The sequence below is a fragment of the Oncorhynchus kisutch genome, unplaced genomic scaffold (genome assembly GCF_002021735.2).
Source record: "Oncorhynchus kisutch isolate 150728-3 unplaced genomic scaffold, Okis_V2 scaffold914, whole genome shotgun sequence".
Lineage (NCBI taxonomy): Eukaryota > Metazoa > Chordata > Actinopteri > Salmoniformes > Salmonidae > Oncorhynchus > Oncorhynchus kisutch.
In genome coordinates, this window is record NW_022262859.1 from 27493 (window position 1) to 42388 (window position 14896).

At 39.4% G+C, this 14896-nt stretch overlaps 14 non-coding genes across 14 annotated transcripts; all 14 read left to right on the top strand.

Annotated features, from left to right (window-relative positions):
- Positions 1 to 3909: 3909 nt before the first annotated feature.
- trnae-uuc (transfer RNA glutamic acid (anticodon UUC)) lies at positions 3910 to 3981 on the top strand. Its single transcript has one exon. It is a non-coding gene; the product is annotated as a tRNA-Glu (tRNA).
- Positions 3982 to 4964: 983 nt separating this feature from the next.
- Positions 4965 to 5037, top strand: trnar-acg (transfer RNA arginine (anticodon ACG)). Its single transcript has one exon. It is a non-coding gene; the product is annotated as a tRNA-Arg (tRNA).
- Positions 5038 to 5248: 211 nt separating this feature from the next.
- trnae-uuc (transfer RNA glutamic acid (anticodon UUC)) lies at positions 5249 to 5320 on the top strand. The gene has a single exon. It is a non-coding gene; the product is annotated as a tRNA-Glu (tRNA).
- A 1625-nt stretch (positions 5321 to 6945) lies between these two features.
- Positions 6946 to 7018, top strand: trnar-acg (transfer RNA arginine (anticodon ACG)). The gene has a single exon. It is a non-coding gene; the product is annotated as a tRNA-Arg (tRNA).
- Positions 7019 to 7231: 213 nt separating this feature from the next.
- trnae-uuc (transfer RNA glutamic acid (anticodon UUC)) lies at positions 7232 to 7303 on the top strand. The gene has a single exon. It is a non-coding gene; the product is annotated as a tRNA-Glu (tRNA).
- A 1658-nt stretch (positions 7304 to 8961) lies between these two features.
- Positions 8962 to 9034, top strand: trnar-acg (transfer RNA arginine (anticodon ACG)). The gene has a single exon. It is a non-coding gene; the product is annotated as a tRNA-Arg (tRNA).
- A 591-nt stretch (positions 9035 to 9625) lies between these two features.
- On the top strand, positions 9626 to 9698 carry trnar-acg (transfer RNA arginine (anticodon ACG)). Its single transcript has one exon. It is a non-coding gene; the product is annotated as a tRNA-Arg (tRNA).
- Positions 9699 to 9908: 210 nt separating this feature from the next.
- On the top strand, positions 9909 to 9980 carry trnae-uuc (transfer RNA glutamic acid (anticodon UUC)). The gene has a single exon. It is a non-coding gene; the product is annotated as a tRNA-Glu (tRNA).
- A 968-nt stretch (positions 9981 to 10948) lies between these two features.
- On the top strand, positions 10949 to 11021 carry trnar-acg (transfer RNA arginine (anticodon ACG)). Its single transcript has one exon. It is a non-coding gene; the product is annotated as a tRNA-Arg (tRNA).
- Positions 11022 to 11231: 210 nt separating this feature from the next.
- trnae-uuc (transfer RNA glutamic acid (anticodon UUC)) lies at positions 11232 to 11303 on the top strand. The gene has a single exon. It is a non-coding gene; the product is annotated as a tRNA-Glu (tRNA).
- A 983-nt stretch (positions 11304 to 12286) lies between these two features.
- trnar-acg (transfer RNA arginine (anticodon ACG)) lies at positions 12287 to 12359 on the top strand. The gene has a single exon. It is a non-coding gene; the product is annotated as a tRNA-Arg (tRNA).
- Positions 12360 to 12569: 210 nt separating this feature from the next.
- Positions 12570 to 12641, top strand: trnae-uuc (transfer RNA glutamic acid (anticodon UUC)). Its single transcript has one exon. It is a non-coding gene; the product is annotated as a tRNA-Glu (tRNA).
- Positions 12642 to 13610: 969 nt separating this feature from the next.
- On the top strand, positions 13611 to 13683 carry trnar-acg (transfer RNA arginine (anticodon ACG)). The gene has a single exon. It is a non-coding gene; the product is annotated as a tRNA-Arg (tRNA).
- A 210-nt stretch (positions 13684 to 13893) lies between these two features.
- On the top strand, positions 13894 to 13965 carry trnae-uuc (transfer RNA glutamic acid (anticodon UUC)). Its single transcript has one exon. It is a non-coding gene; the product is annotated as a tRNA-Glu (tRNA).
- The last annotated feature ends 931 nt before the right edge of the window (positions 13966 to 14896 follow it).

Consider the following 14896-nt stretch of genomic DNA (forward strand, 5'->3'; position numbering starts at 1 on the left):
ATTTAACTGGCAGCAGTTTCACACACACAACAATATTCCCTCAGCAACAGGAAATGTGACATGTTATGTAGATTGCAAATTATACAAGGCTTTTAAACGTTGATACACTTCATGGCTGCATTTCTTGCTCTGCAGTAACAATTCATGGCAGACAACAGGAAGATCAAATTAAGATATGCATCTGTAACGAATCCCAGGACCTTGTCGCTGACAGACACTTATGACTGTGTATACTGGCTAGGTGTGACCTGACTTCAGCTTGGCCGTGCGGCCAGTTTGCACATGATAACGTGTCTGATAACAGGTCAGAAGATTGAATATTTGACTCCTGTTTGGTTCAAAACTAGATTTATTTGACCAAAATCAAGCTGGGAAAATACTGTATACTTTTCATTGTGTCTGGCAGTTCTCGATTCAAACACATTTTAGACTGATTTTATATGGGACTTTCCCCAACATCTCTGAGAAAAAAGATGGAGCTTGTAATTACAACAAGCATCATTTCAATGTTTATGGATTTGTCTGTGATGTTTTTTTTAAGTATGTGTCTTCCCATATGGTCTGGCGTTTAGGATTCCTGGTTTTCGCCCGGGTTGAACTCCCAGTATGGGAAAGAACATCTTGTCATTTGTGATGCAGTTGTGTAACAACAGATGCCACATTTTAAATGGCAGCAGTTTCACACAACACAACAATATTCCCCAGCAACAGGAAATGTGACATGTTTTGTAGATTCATATTTACAAGACTTTTTAAACGTTGATACACTTCAAGTTTGCATTTCTTGCTCTGCAGTAAAATTCATGCGACAACAGGAGGATCAAATTAAGATATGCATCTGTAACAGAAATCCCAAGGAACCTTGTCGCTGACAGACACTATGACTGTGTATACTGGCCTAGGTGTGACCTGACTTCAGCTTGGCCGTGCGGCATTTGCACAATGGATAACGTGTCTGATACAGGTCAGAAGATTGAATATTTGACTCCTGTTTGGTTTAAAACTAGATTATTTTGACCAAATCAAGGTTGACGGAAAATACTGTATACTTTTCATTGTGTCTGGCGTTCTCGATTCAAACACATTTTAGACTGATTTATATGGGACTTTTCCCCAACATCTCTGAGAAAAAAGATGGAGCTTGTAATTACAACAAGCATCATTTCATGTTTATGGATTTGTCTGTGATGTTTTTTTTAAGTAACTGTCTTCCATATGGTCTGGCGTTTAGGATTCCTGGTTTTCGCCCGGGTTGAACCTCCCAGTATGGGAAAGAACATCTTGTCATTTGTGATGCACTTGTGTAAGAACAGATACCACATTTTAAATGGCAGCAGAATCACACAACACAACAATATTCCCCAAGCAACAGGAAATGTGACATGTTTTGTAGATTCATAATTTACAAGACTTTTAAACATTGATACACTTCAAGTTTGAATTTCTTGCTCTGCAGTAAAATTCATGTAACAACAGGAGGATCAAATTAAGATAGGCATCTGAAACAGAAAACCAAGGAACCTTGTTGTTGACAGACGCTATGACTGTGGTACACTGGTCTAGCTGTGACCTGACTTGAGCTTAGATGTGGGCAGTGGCGCAATGGATAACGTGTCCTGACTACGGATCAGAAGATTCTAGGTTTGACTCCTGGCTGGCTCAATACTTTATTTAATTGATTGAAATCAAGCTGGAATGATACTGTATACCTTTCAGTGCTTCTGCTGTTCTCACTTCAAACACATTTAGACGGATTTCATCTGGACATTCCCCATCATCTCTGAGAAAAATGATGGAGCTTTGAAATCCAATAGGCATAATGTCAACATTTAAAGATTTGTCTGTGATGTGTATTTTAAGTATGTGTCTTCCCATATGGTCTAGCGGTTAGGATTCCCTGGTTTTCACCCAGGTGGCCCGGGTTCAACTCCTCGGTATGGAAAGAATATCTTGTCATTAGGTACGCAGTTGTGTACTACCAACAGATGCTGCATTTTAACTGGCAGCAGTTTCACACAACACTAACAATATTCCCTCCGCAACAGGAAATGTGACATGTTATGTGATGATTCACAATTATTTACAAGGCTTTTTAAACGTTGAATACACTTCCTGGACTGCATGTTCTTCGCTCTGCGCAGTAAATCATGCGACAACAGGAAGATCAATTAAGAATGCATCTGTAACGAAATCCCATAGGAACCTTGTCGCTGACAGACACTATGACTGTATGTATACTGGCCTAGGTTGTGACCTGACTTCAGCTTGGCCGTGCGGCCAGTTGCACAATGGATAACGTGTCTGTTAAAAGGTCAGAAGATTGAATATTTGACTCCTGTTTTGGTTCAAAAACTAGATTTATTTTGACCAAAATCAAGCTGGGAAAAAATACTGGTATACTTTTCATTGTGTCTGGCAGTTCTCGATTCAAACACATTTTAGACTGATTTTATATGGGACTTTTCCCCAACATCTCTGAGAAAAAAGATGGAGCTTGTAATTACAGCAAAGCATCATTTCAATGTTTATGGATTTGTCTGTGATGTGTATTTTCAGTATGTGTCTTCCCATATGGTCTAGCGGTTAGGAATTCCTGGTTTTCACCCATGTGGCCTGGGTTCAACTCCCGGTATGGGAAGAATATCTTGTCATTAGGTACGCAGTTTGTGTAACAACAGATGGCTGGCATTTTAACTGGCAGCAGTTTCACACCACACAACAATATTTCCTCAGCAACAGGAAATGTGACATCTTATGTAGATTCAAATTATACAAGGTTTTTTAAACGTTGAATACACTTCATGGCTGCATTTCTTGCTCTGCAGTAAAATTCATGCGACAACAGGAAGATCAAATTAAGATATGCATCTGTAACAGAAATCCCAAGGAACCTTGTCGCTGAAGACACTATGACTGTGTATACTGGCCTAGGTGTGACCTGACTTCAGCTTGGCCGTGCGGCCAGTTGCACAATGGATAACGTGTCTGATAACATGTCAGAAGATTGAATATATTGACTTCCTGTTTGGTTCAAAACTAGATTTATTTGACCAAAATCAGCTGGGAAAAATACTGTATACTTTCATTGTGTCTGGCAGTTCTCGATTCAAACACATTTTAGACTGATTTTATATGGGACTTTTCCCCAACATCTCTGAGAAAAAAAGATGGAGCTTGTAATTACAACAAGCATCATTTCAATGTTTATGGATTTGTCTGTGATGTTTTCTTAAGTAACTGTCTTCCCAAATGGTCTGGCGTTTAGGATTCCTGGTTTTCGCCCGGGTTGAACTCCCCAGTATGGGAAGAACATCTTGTCATTTGTGATGCACTTGTGTAAGAACAGATACCACATTTTAAATGGCAGCAGAATCACACAACACAACAATATTCCCCAAGCAACAGGAAATGTGACATGTTTTGTAGATTCATAATTTACAAGGCTTTTTAAACGTTGAATACACTTCATGGCTGCATTTCTTGCTCTGCAGTAAAATTCATGGAACAACAGGAGGATCAAATTAAGATATGCATCTGAAACAGAAAACCAAGGAACCTTGTTGTTGACAGACGCTATGACTGTGTACACTGGTCTAGCTGTGACCAGACTTCTGCTTAGAAGTGGGGCCAGTGGCGCAATGGATAACATGTCTGATTACAGGTCAGAAGATTGAATATTTGACTCCTGTTTGGTTCAAAACTAGATTTATTTGACCAATATCAAGCTGGGAAAAATACTGTATACTTTTCATTGTGTCTGGCAGTTCTCGATTCAAACACATTTTAGACTGATTTTATATGGGACTTTTCCCCAACATCTCTGAGAAAAAAGATTGATCTTGTAATTACAACAAGCATCATTTCAATGTTTATGGATTTGTCTGTGATGTGTATTTTCAGTATGTGTCTTCCCATATGGTCTAGCGGTTAGGATTCCTGGTTTTCACCCAGGTGGCCCGGGTTCAACTCCCGGTATGGGAAAGAATATCTTGTCATTAGGTATGCAGTTGTGTAACAACAGATGCTGAATTTTAACTGGCAGCAGTTTCACACAACACAACAATATTCCCTCAGCAACAGGAAATGTGACATGTTATGTAGATTCAGATTATACAAGGCTTTTTAAACGTTGAATACACTTCATTGCTGCATTTCTTGCTCTGCAGTAAAATTCATGCGACAACAGGAAGATCAAATTAAGATATGCATCTGTAACAGAAATCCCAAGGAACCTTGTCGCTGACAGACACTATGACTGTGTATACTGGCCTAGGTGTGACCTGACTTCAGCTTGGCCGTGCGGCCAGTTTCACAATGGATAACGTGTCTGATAACAGGTCGGAAGATTGAATATTTGACTCCTGTTTGGTTCAAAACTAGATTTATTTGACCAAAATCAAGCTGGGAAAAATACTGTATACTTTTCATTGTGTCTGGCAGTTCTCGATTCAAACACATTTTAGACTGATTTTATATGGGACTTTTCCCAAACATCTCTGAGAAAAAAGATGGAGCTTGTAATTACAACAAGCATCATTTCAATGTTTATGGATTTGTCTGTGATGTTTTCTTTACGTAACTGTCTTCCCATATGGTCTGGCGTTTAGGATTCCTGGTTTTCGCCCGGGTTGAACTCCAGTATGGGAAAGAACATCTTGTCATTTGTGATGCACTTGTGTAAGAACAGATACCACATTTTAAATGGCAGCAGAATCACACAACACAACAATATTCCCTAAGCAACAGGAAATGTGACATGTTTTGTAGATTCATAATTTACAAGACTTTTTAAACATTGATACACTTCAAGTTTGGATTTCTTGCTCTGCAGTAGAATTCATGTAACAACAGGAGGATCAAATTAAGATATGCATCTGAAACAGAACACCAAGGAACCTTGTTGTTGACAGACGCTATGACTGTGTACACTGATCTAGCTGTGACCTGACTTCAGCTTAGATGTGGGGCCAGTGGCGCAATGGATAACGTGTCTGACTACGGATCAGAAGATTCTAGGTTCGACTCCTGGCTGGCTCAATACTTTATTTAATTGATTGAAATCAAGCTGGGAATGGTACTGTATACCTTTCAGTGCTTCTGGCTGTTCTCACTTCAAACACATTTTAGACGGATTTCATCTGGACATTCCCCATCATCTCTGAGAAAAATGATGGAGCTTTGAAATCCAACAGGCATAATGTCAAACATTTAAAGATTTGTCTGTGATGTGTATTTTAAGCATGTGTCTTCCCATATGGTCTAGCGGTTAGGATTCCTGGTTTTCACCCAGGTGGCCCGGGTTCAACTCCCGGTATGGGAAAGAATATCTTGTTGTTAGGTACGCATTACGGTAACAACAGATGCTGCAGTTTCACACAACACAACAATATTCCCTCAGGAAATGTGACATGTTATGTAGATTCAAATTATACAAGGCTTTTTAAATGTTGAATACACTTCATGGCTGCATTTCTTGCTCTGCAGTAAAATTCATGCGACAACAGGAAGATCAAATTAAGATATGCATCTGTAACAGAAATCCCAAGGAACCTTGTCGCTGTCAGACACTATGACTGTGTATACTGGCCTAGGTGTGACCTGACTTCAGCTTGGCCGTGCGGCCAGTTGCACAATGGATAACGTGTCTGATAACAGGTCAGAAGATTGAATATTTGATTCCTGTTTGGTTCAAACTAGATTTATTTGACCAAAATCAAGCTGGAAAAATACTGTATACTTTTCATTGGTCTGGCAGTTCTCGATTCAACACATTTTAGATGATTTTATATGGGACTTTTCCCAAACATCTCTGAGAAAAAAGATGGAGCTTGTAATTACAACAAGCATCATTCAATGTTTATGGATTTGTCTGTGATGTTTTTTTTAAGTAACTGTCTTCCCATATGGTCTGGCGTTTAGGATTCCTGGTTGTTCGCCCGGGTTGAACTCCAGTATGGGAAAGAACATCTTGTCATTGTGAGACCTTGTGTAAGAACAGATACCACATTTAAATGGCAGCAGAATCACACAACACAAACAATATCCCCAAGCAACAGGAAATGTGACATGTTTTTGTAGATTTCATAATTTACAAGACTTTTTTAAACATTGATACACTTCAAGTTTGCATTTCTTGCTCTGCAGTAAAATTCATGGAACAACAGGAGGATCAAATTAAGATATGACATCTGAAACAGAAAACCAAGGAACCTTGTTGTTGACAGACGCTATGACTGTGTACACTGGTCTAGCTGTGACCTGACTTCAGCTTAGATGTGGGGCCAGTGGCGCAATGGATAACGTGTCTGATAACAGGTCAGAAGATTGAATATTTGATTCCTATTTGGTTCAAAACTAGATTTATTTGACCAACTCAAGCTGGGAAAAAATACTGTATACTTTTCATTGTGTCTGGCAGTTCTCGATTCAACACACATTTAGACTGATTTTATATGGGACTTTTCCCAAACATCTCTGAGAAAAAGATGGAGCTTGTAATTACAACAAGCATCATTCAATGTTTATGGATTTGTCTTGTGATGTTTTTTTTAAGTAACTGTCTTCCCATATGGTCTGGCGTTTAGGATTCCTGGTTTTCGCCCGGGGTTGAACTCCCAGTATGGGAACGAAACATCTTGTCATTTGTGATGCACTTGTTGTAAGAACAGATACCACATTTAAATGGCAGCAGAATCACACAACACAAACAATATTCCCCAAGCAACAGGAAATGTGGCATGTTTTGTAGATTCATAATTTACAAGACTTTTTAAACATTGATACACTACAAGTTTGCATTTCTTGCTCTGCAGTAAAATTCATGGAACAACAGGAGGATCAAATTAAGATATGCATCTGAAACAGAAAACCAAGGAACCTTGTTGTTGACAGACGCTATGACTGTGTACACTGGTCTAGCTGTGACCTGACTTCAGCTTAGATGTGGGGCCAGTGGCGCAATGGATAACGTGTCTGACTACGGATCAGAAGATTCTAGGTTCGACTCCTGGCTGGCTCAATACTTTATTTAATTGATTGAAATCAAGCTGGGAATGATACTGTATACCTTTCAGTGCTTCTGGGCTGTTCTCACTTCAAACACATTTTAGACGGATTTCATCTGGACATTTCCCATCATCTCTGAGAAAAATGATGGAGCTTTGAAATCCAACAGGCATAATGTCAACATTTAAAAGATGTTGTCCTGTGATGGTATGTTAAGTATGTGTCTTCCCATATGGTCTAGCGGTTAGGATTCCTGGTTTTCACCCAGGTGGCCCGGGTTCAACTCCCGGTATGGGAAAGAATATCTTGTCATTAGGTACGCAGTTGTGTAACAACAGATGCTGCATTTTAACTGGCAGCAGTTTCACACAACACCACAATATTCCCTCAGCAACAGGAAATGTGACATGTTATGTAGATTCAAATTATACAAGGCTTTTTAATGTTTGAATACACATCATGGCTGCATTTCTTGCTCTGCAGTAAAATTCATGCGACAACAGGAAGATCAAATTAAGATATGCATCTGTACAGAAATCCAAGGAACCTTGTCGCTGACAGACACTATGACTGTGTATACTGGCCTAGGTGTGACCTGACTTCAGCTTGGCCGTGCGGCCAGTTGCACAATGGATAACGTGTCTGATAACAGGTCAGGAAGATTGAATATTTGACTCCTGTTTGGGTTCAAAACTAGATTTATTTGACCAAAATCAAGCTGGGAAAAATACTGTATACTTTTCATTGTGTCTGGCAGTTCTCGATTCAAACACATTTAGACTGATTTTATATGGGGACTTTCCCAACATCTCTGAGAAAAAAGATGGAGCTTGTAATTACAACAAGCATCATTTCAATGTTTATGGATTTGTCTGTGATGTGTCTTTTCAGTATGTGTCTTCCCATATGGTCTAGCGGTTAGGATTCCCTGGTTTTCACCCAGAGTGGCTGGGGTTCAACTCCTTATGGGAAGATATCTTGTCATTAGTACGCAGTTGGTGCTAACAACAGATGCTGCATTTTAACTGGCAGCAGTTTCACAACAACACAACAATATTCCCTCAGCAACAGGAAATGTGACATGTTATGTAGATTCAGATTATACAAGGCTTTTTAAACGTTGAATACACTTCATTGCTGCATTTCTTGCTCTCAGTAAAATTCATGCGACAACAGGAAGATCAAATTAAGATATGCATCTGTAACAGAAATCCCAAGGAACCTTGTCGCTGACAGACACTATGACTGTGTATACTGGCCTAGGTGTGACCTGACTTCAGCTTGGCCGTGCGGCCAGTTTGCACACTGGATAACGTGTCTGATAACAGGTCAGAAGATTGAATATTGACTTCCTGTTTGGTTCAAAACTAGATTATTTGACCAAAATCAAGCTGGGAAAAATACTGTATACTTTTCATTGTGTCTGGCAGTTCTCGATTCAAACAACATTTAGACTGATTTTATATGGGACTTTTCCACAACATCTCTGAGAAAAAAGATGGAGCTTGTAATTACAACAAGCATCATTTCAATGTTTATGGATTTGTCTGTGATGTTTTTTTTAAGTAAGCTGTCTTCCCATATGGTCTGGCGTTTAGGATTCCTGGTTTTCGCCCGGGTTGAACTCCCAGTATGGGAAAGAACATCTTGTCATTTGTGATGCCACTTGTGTAAGAACAGATACCACATTTTAAATGGCAGCAGAATCACACAACACAACAATATTCCCTAAGCAACAGGAAATGTGACATGTTTTGTAGATTCATAATTGACAAGACTTTTTAAACATTGATAGACTTCAAGTTTGAATTTCTTGCTCTGCAGTAAAATTCATGTAACAACAGGAGGATCAAATAAGATATGCATCTGAAACAGAAAACCAAGGAACCTTGTTGTTGACAGACGCTATGACTGTGTACACTGGTCTAGTTGTGACCTGACTTCAGCTTAGACGTGGGGCCAGTGGCGCAATGGATAGCGTGTCTGACTACGGATCAGAACATTCTAGTTTCGACTCCTGGCTGGCTCAATACTTTATTTAATTGATTGAAATCAAGCTGGGAATGATACTGTATACCTTTCAGTGCTTCTGGCTGTTCTCACTTCAAACACATTTTAGACGGATTTCATCTGGATTTTTCCCCAACATCTCTGAGAAAAAAGATGGAGCTTGTTATTACAACAAGCATCATTTCAATGTTTATGGATTTGTCTGTGATGTTTTTTTTAAGTAACTGTCTTCCCATATGGTCTGGCGTTTAGGATTCCTGGTTTTCGCCCGGGTTGAACTCCCAGTATGGGAAAGAACATCTTGTCATTTGTGATGCACTTGTGTAAGAACAGATACCACATTTTAAATGGCAGCAGAATCACACAACACAACAATATTCCCCAAGCAACAGGAAATGTGACATGTTTTGTAGATTCATAATTTACAAGACTTTTTAAACATTGATACACTTCAAGTTTGAATTTCTTGCTCTGCAGTAAAATGCATGTAACAACAGGAGGATCAAATTAAGATATGCATCTGAAACAGAAAACCAAGGAACCTTGTTGTTGACAGACGCTATGACTGTGTACACTGGTCTAGCTGTGACCTGACTTCAGATTAGACGGGGGGCCAGTGGCGCAATGGATAACGTGTCTGACTACGGATCAGAAGATTCTAGGTTCGACTCCTGGCTGGCTCAATACTTTATTTAATTGATTGAAATCAAGCTGGGAATGATACTGTATACCTTTCAGTGCTTCTGGCTGTTCTCACTTCAAACACATTTTAGACGGATTTCATCTGGACATTCCCCATCATCTCTGAGAAAAAAGATGGAGCTTTTAAATCCAACAGGCATAATGTCAACATTTAAAGATTTGTCTGTGATGTGTATTTTAAGTATGTGTCTTCCCATATGGTCTAGCGGTTAGGATTCCTGGTTTTCACCCAGGTGGCCCGGGTTCAACTCCCGGTATGGGAAGGAATATCTTGTCGTTAGGTACGCACTTGTGTAACAACAGATGCAGCAGTTTCACACAACACAACAATATTCCCTCAGCACAGGAAATGTGACATGTTATGTAGATTCAAATTATACAAGGCTTTTTAAATGTTGAATACACTTCATGGCTGCATTTCTTGCTCTGCAGTAAAATTCATGTAACAACAGGAGGATCAAATTAAGATATGCATCTGTAACAGAAATACCAAGGAACCTTGTCGCTGACAGACACTATGACTGTGTATACTGGCCTAGGTGTGACCTGACTTCAGCTTGGCCGTGCGGCCAGTTGTGCAATGGATAACGTGTCTGATAACAGGTCAGAAGATTGAATATTTGACTCCTGTTTGGTTCAAAACTAGATTTATTTGACCAAAATCAAGCTGGGAAAAATACTGTATACTTTTCATTGTGTCTGGCAGTTCTCGATTCAAACACATTTTAGACTGATTTTATATGGGACTTTTCCCCAACATCTCTGAGAAAAAAGATGGAGCTTGTTATTACAACAAGCATCATTTCAATGTTTATGGATTTGTCTGTGATGTTTTTTTTAAGTAACTGTCTTCCCATATGGTCTGGCGTTTAGGATTCCTGGTTTTCGCCCGGGTTGAACTCCCAGTATGGGAAAGAACATCTTGTCATTTGTGATGCACTTGTGTAAGAACAGATACCACATTTTAAATGGCAGCAGAATCACACAACACAACAATATTCCCCAAGCAACAGGAAATGTGACATGTTTTGTAGATTCATAATTTACAAGACTTTTTAAACATTGATACACTTCAAGTTTGAATTTCTTGCTCTGCAGTAAAATGCATGTAACAACAGGAGGATCAAATTAAGATATGCATCTGAAACAGAAAACCAAGGAACCTTGTTGTTGACAGACGCTATGACTGTGTACACTGGTCTAGCTGTGACCTGACTTCAGATTAGACGGGGGGCCAGTGGCGCAATGGATAACGTGTCTGACTACGGATCAGAAGATTCTAGGTTCGACTCCTGGCTGGCTCAATACTTTATTTAATTGATTGAAATCAAGCTGGGAATGATACTGTATACCTTTCAGTGCTTCTGGCTGTTCTCACTTCAAACACATTTTAGACGGATTTCATCTGGACATTCCCCATCATCTCTGAGAAAAAAGATGGAGCTTTTAAATCCAACAGGCATAATGTCAACATTTAAAGATTTGTCTGTGATGTGTATTTTAAGTATGTGTCTTCCCATATGGTCTAGCGGTTAGGATTCCTGGTTTTCACCCAGGTGGCCCGGGTTCAACTCCCGGTATGGGAAGGAATATCTTGTTGTTAGGTACGCACTTGTGTAACAACAGATGCTGCATTTAACTGGCAGCAGTTTCACACAACACAACAATATTCCCTCAGCAACAGGAAATGTGACATGTTATGTAGATTCAAATTATACAAGGCTTTTTAAATGTTGAATACACTTCATGGCTGCATTTCTTGCTCTGCAGTAAAATTCATGTAACAACAGGAGGATCAAATTAAGATATGCATCTGTAACAGAAATACCAAGGAACCTTGTCGCTGACAGACACTATGACTGTGTATACTGGCCTAGGTGTGACCTGACTTCAGCTTGGCCGTGCGGCCAGTTGTGCAATGGATAACGTGTCTGATAACAGGTCAGAAGATTGAATATTTGACTCCTGTTTGGTTCAAAACTAGATTTATTTGACCAAAATCAAGCTGGGAAAAATACTGTATACTTTTCATTGTGTCTGGCAGTTCTCGATTCAAACACATTTTAGACTGATTTTATATGGGACTTTTCCCCAACATCTCTGAGAAAAAAGATGGAGCTTGTTATTACAACAAGCATCATTTCAATGTTTATGGATTTGTCTGTGATGTTTTTTTTAAGTAACTGTCTTCCCATATGGTCTGGCGTTTAGGATTCCTGGTTTTCGCCCGGGTTGAACTCCCAGTATGGGAAAGAACATCTTGTCATTTGTGATGCACTTGTGTAAGAACAGATACCACATTTTAAATGGCAGCAGAATCACACAACACAACAATATTCCCCAAGCAACAGGAAATGTGACATGTTTTGTAGATTCATAATTTACAAGACTTTTTAAACATTGATACACTTCAAGTTTGAATTTCTTGCTCTGCAGTAAAATGCATGTAACAACAGGAGGATCAAATTAAGATATGCATCTGAAACAGAAAACCAAGGAACCTTGTTGTTGACAGACGCTATGACTGTGTACACTGGTCTAGCTGTGACCTGACTTCAGATTAGACGGGGGGCCAGTGGCGCAATGGATAACGTGTCTGACTACGGATCAGAAGATTCTAGGTTCGACTCCTGGCTGGCTCAATACTTTATTTAATTGATTGAAATCAAGCTGGGAATGATACTGTATACCTTTCAGTGCTTCTGGCTGTTCTCACTTCAAACACATTTTAGACGGATTTCATCTGGACATTCCCCATCATCTCTGAGAAAAAAGATGGAGCTTTTAAATCCAACAGGCATAATGTCAACATTTAAAGATTTGTCTGTGATGTGTATTTTAAGTATGTGTCTTCCCATATGGTCTAGCGGTTAGGATTCCTGGTTTTCACCCAGGTGGCCCGTGTTCAACTCCCGGTATGGGAAGGAATATCTTGTCGTTAGGTACGCACTTGTGTAACAACAGATGCAGCAGTTTCACACAACACAACAATATTCCCTCAGCAACAGGAAATGTGACATGTTATGTAGATTCAAATTATACAAGGCTTTTTAAATGTTGAATACACTTCATGGCTGCATTTCTTGCTCTGCAGTAAAATTCATGTAACAACAGGAGGATCAAATTAAGATATGCATCTGTAACAGAAATAACAAGGAACCTTGTCGCTGACAGACACTATGACTGTGTATACTGGCCTAGGTGTGACCTGACTTCAGCTTGGCCGTGCGGCCAGTTGTGCAATGGATAACGTGTCTGATAACAGGTCAGAAGATTGAATATTTGACTCCTGTTTGGTTCAAAACTAGATTTATTTGACCAAAATCAAGCTGGGAAAAATACTGTATACTTTTCATTGTGTCTGGCAGTTCTCGATTCAAACACATTTTAGACTGATTTTATATGGGACTTTTCCCCAACATCTCTGAGAAAAAAGATGGAGCTTGTTATTACAACAAGCATCATTTCAATGTTTATGGATTTGTCTGTGATGTTTTTTTTAAGTAACTGTCTTCCCATATGGTCTGGCGTTTAGGATTCCTGGTTTTCGCCCGGGTTGAACTCCCAGTATGGGAAAGAACATCTTGTCATTTGTGATGCACTTGTGTAAGAACAGATACCACATTTTAAATGGCAGCAGAATCACACAACACAACAATATTCCCCAAGCAACAGGAAATGTGACATGTTTTGTAGATTCATAATTTACAAGACTTTTTAAACATTGATACACTTCAAGTTTGAATTTCTTGCTCTGCAGTAAAATGCATGTAACAACAGGAGGATCAAATTAAGATATGCATCTGAAACAGAAAACCAAGGAACCTTGTTGTTGACAGACGCTATGACTGTGTACACTGGTCTAGCTGTGACCTGACTTCAGATTAGACGGGGGGCCAGTGGCGCAATGGATAACGTGTCTGACTACGGATCAGAAGATTCTAGGTTCGACTCCTGGCTGGCTCAATACTTTATTTAATTGATTGAAATCAAGCTGGGAATGATACTGTATACCTTTCAGTGCTTCTGGCTGTTCTCACTTCAAACACATTTTAGACGGATTTCATCTGGACATTCCCCATCATCTCTGAGAAAAAAGATGGAGCTTTTAAATCCAACAGGCATAATGTCAACATTTAAAGATTTGTCTGTGATGTGTATTTTAAGTATGTGTCTTCCCATATGGTCTAGCGGTTAGGATTCCTGGTTTTCACCCAGGTGGCCCGGGTTCAACTCCCGGTATGGGAAGGAATATCTTGTCGTTAGGTACGCACTTGTGTAACAACAGATGCAGCAGTTTCACACAACACAACAATATTCCCTCAGCAACAGGAAATGTGACATGTTATGTAGATTCAAATTATACAAGGCTTTTTAAATGTTGAATACACTTCATGGCTGCATTTCTTGCTCTGCAGTAAAATTCATGTAACAACAGGAGGATCAAATTAAGATATGCATCTGTAACAGAAATACCAAGGAACCTTGTCGCTGACAGACACTATGACTGTGTATACTGGCCTAGGTGTGACCTGACTTCAGCTTGGCCGTGCGGCCAGTTGTGCAATGGATAACGTGTCTGATAACAGGTCAGAAGATTGAATATTTGACTCCTGTTTGGTTCAAAACTAGATTTATTTGACCAAAATCAAGCTGGGAAAAATACTGTATACTTTTCATTGTGTCTGGCAGTTCTCGATTCAAACACATTTTAGACTGATTTTATATGGGACTTTTCCCCAACATCTCTGAGAAAAAAGATGGAGCTTGTTATTACAACAAGCATCATTTCAATGTTTATGGATTTGTCTGTGATGTTTTTTTTAAGTAACTGTCTTCCCATATGGTCTGGCGTTTAGGATTCCTGGTTTTCGCCCGGGTTGAACTCCCAGTATGGGAAAGAACATCTTGTCATTTGTGATGCACTTGTGTAAGAACAGATACCACATTTTAAATGGCAGCAGAATCACACAACACAACAATATTCCCCAAGCAACAGGAAATGTGACATGTTTTGTAGATTCATAATTTACAAGACTTTTTAAACATTGATACACTTCAAGTTTGAATTTCTTGCTCTGCAGTAAAATGCATGTAACAACAGGAGGATCAAATTAAGATATGCATCTGAAACAGAAAACCAAGGAACCTTGTTGTTGACAGACGCTATGACTGTGTA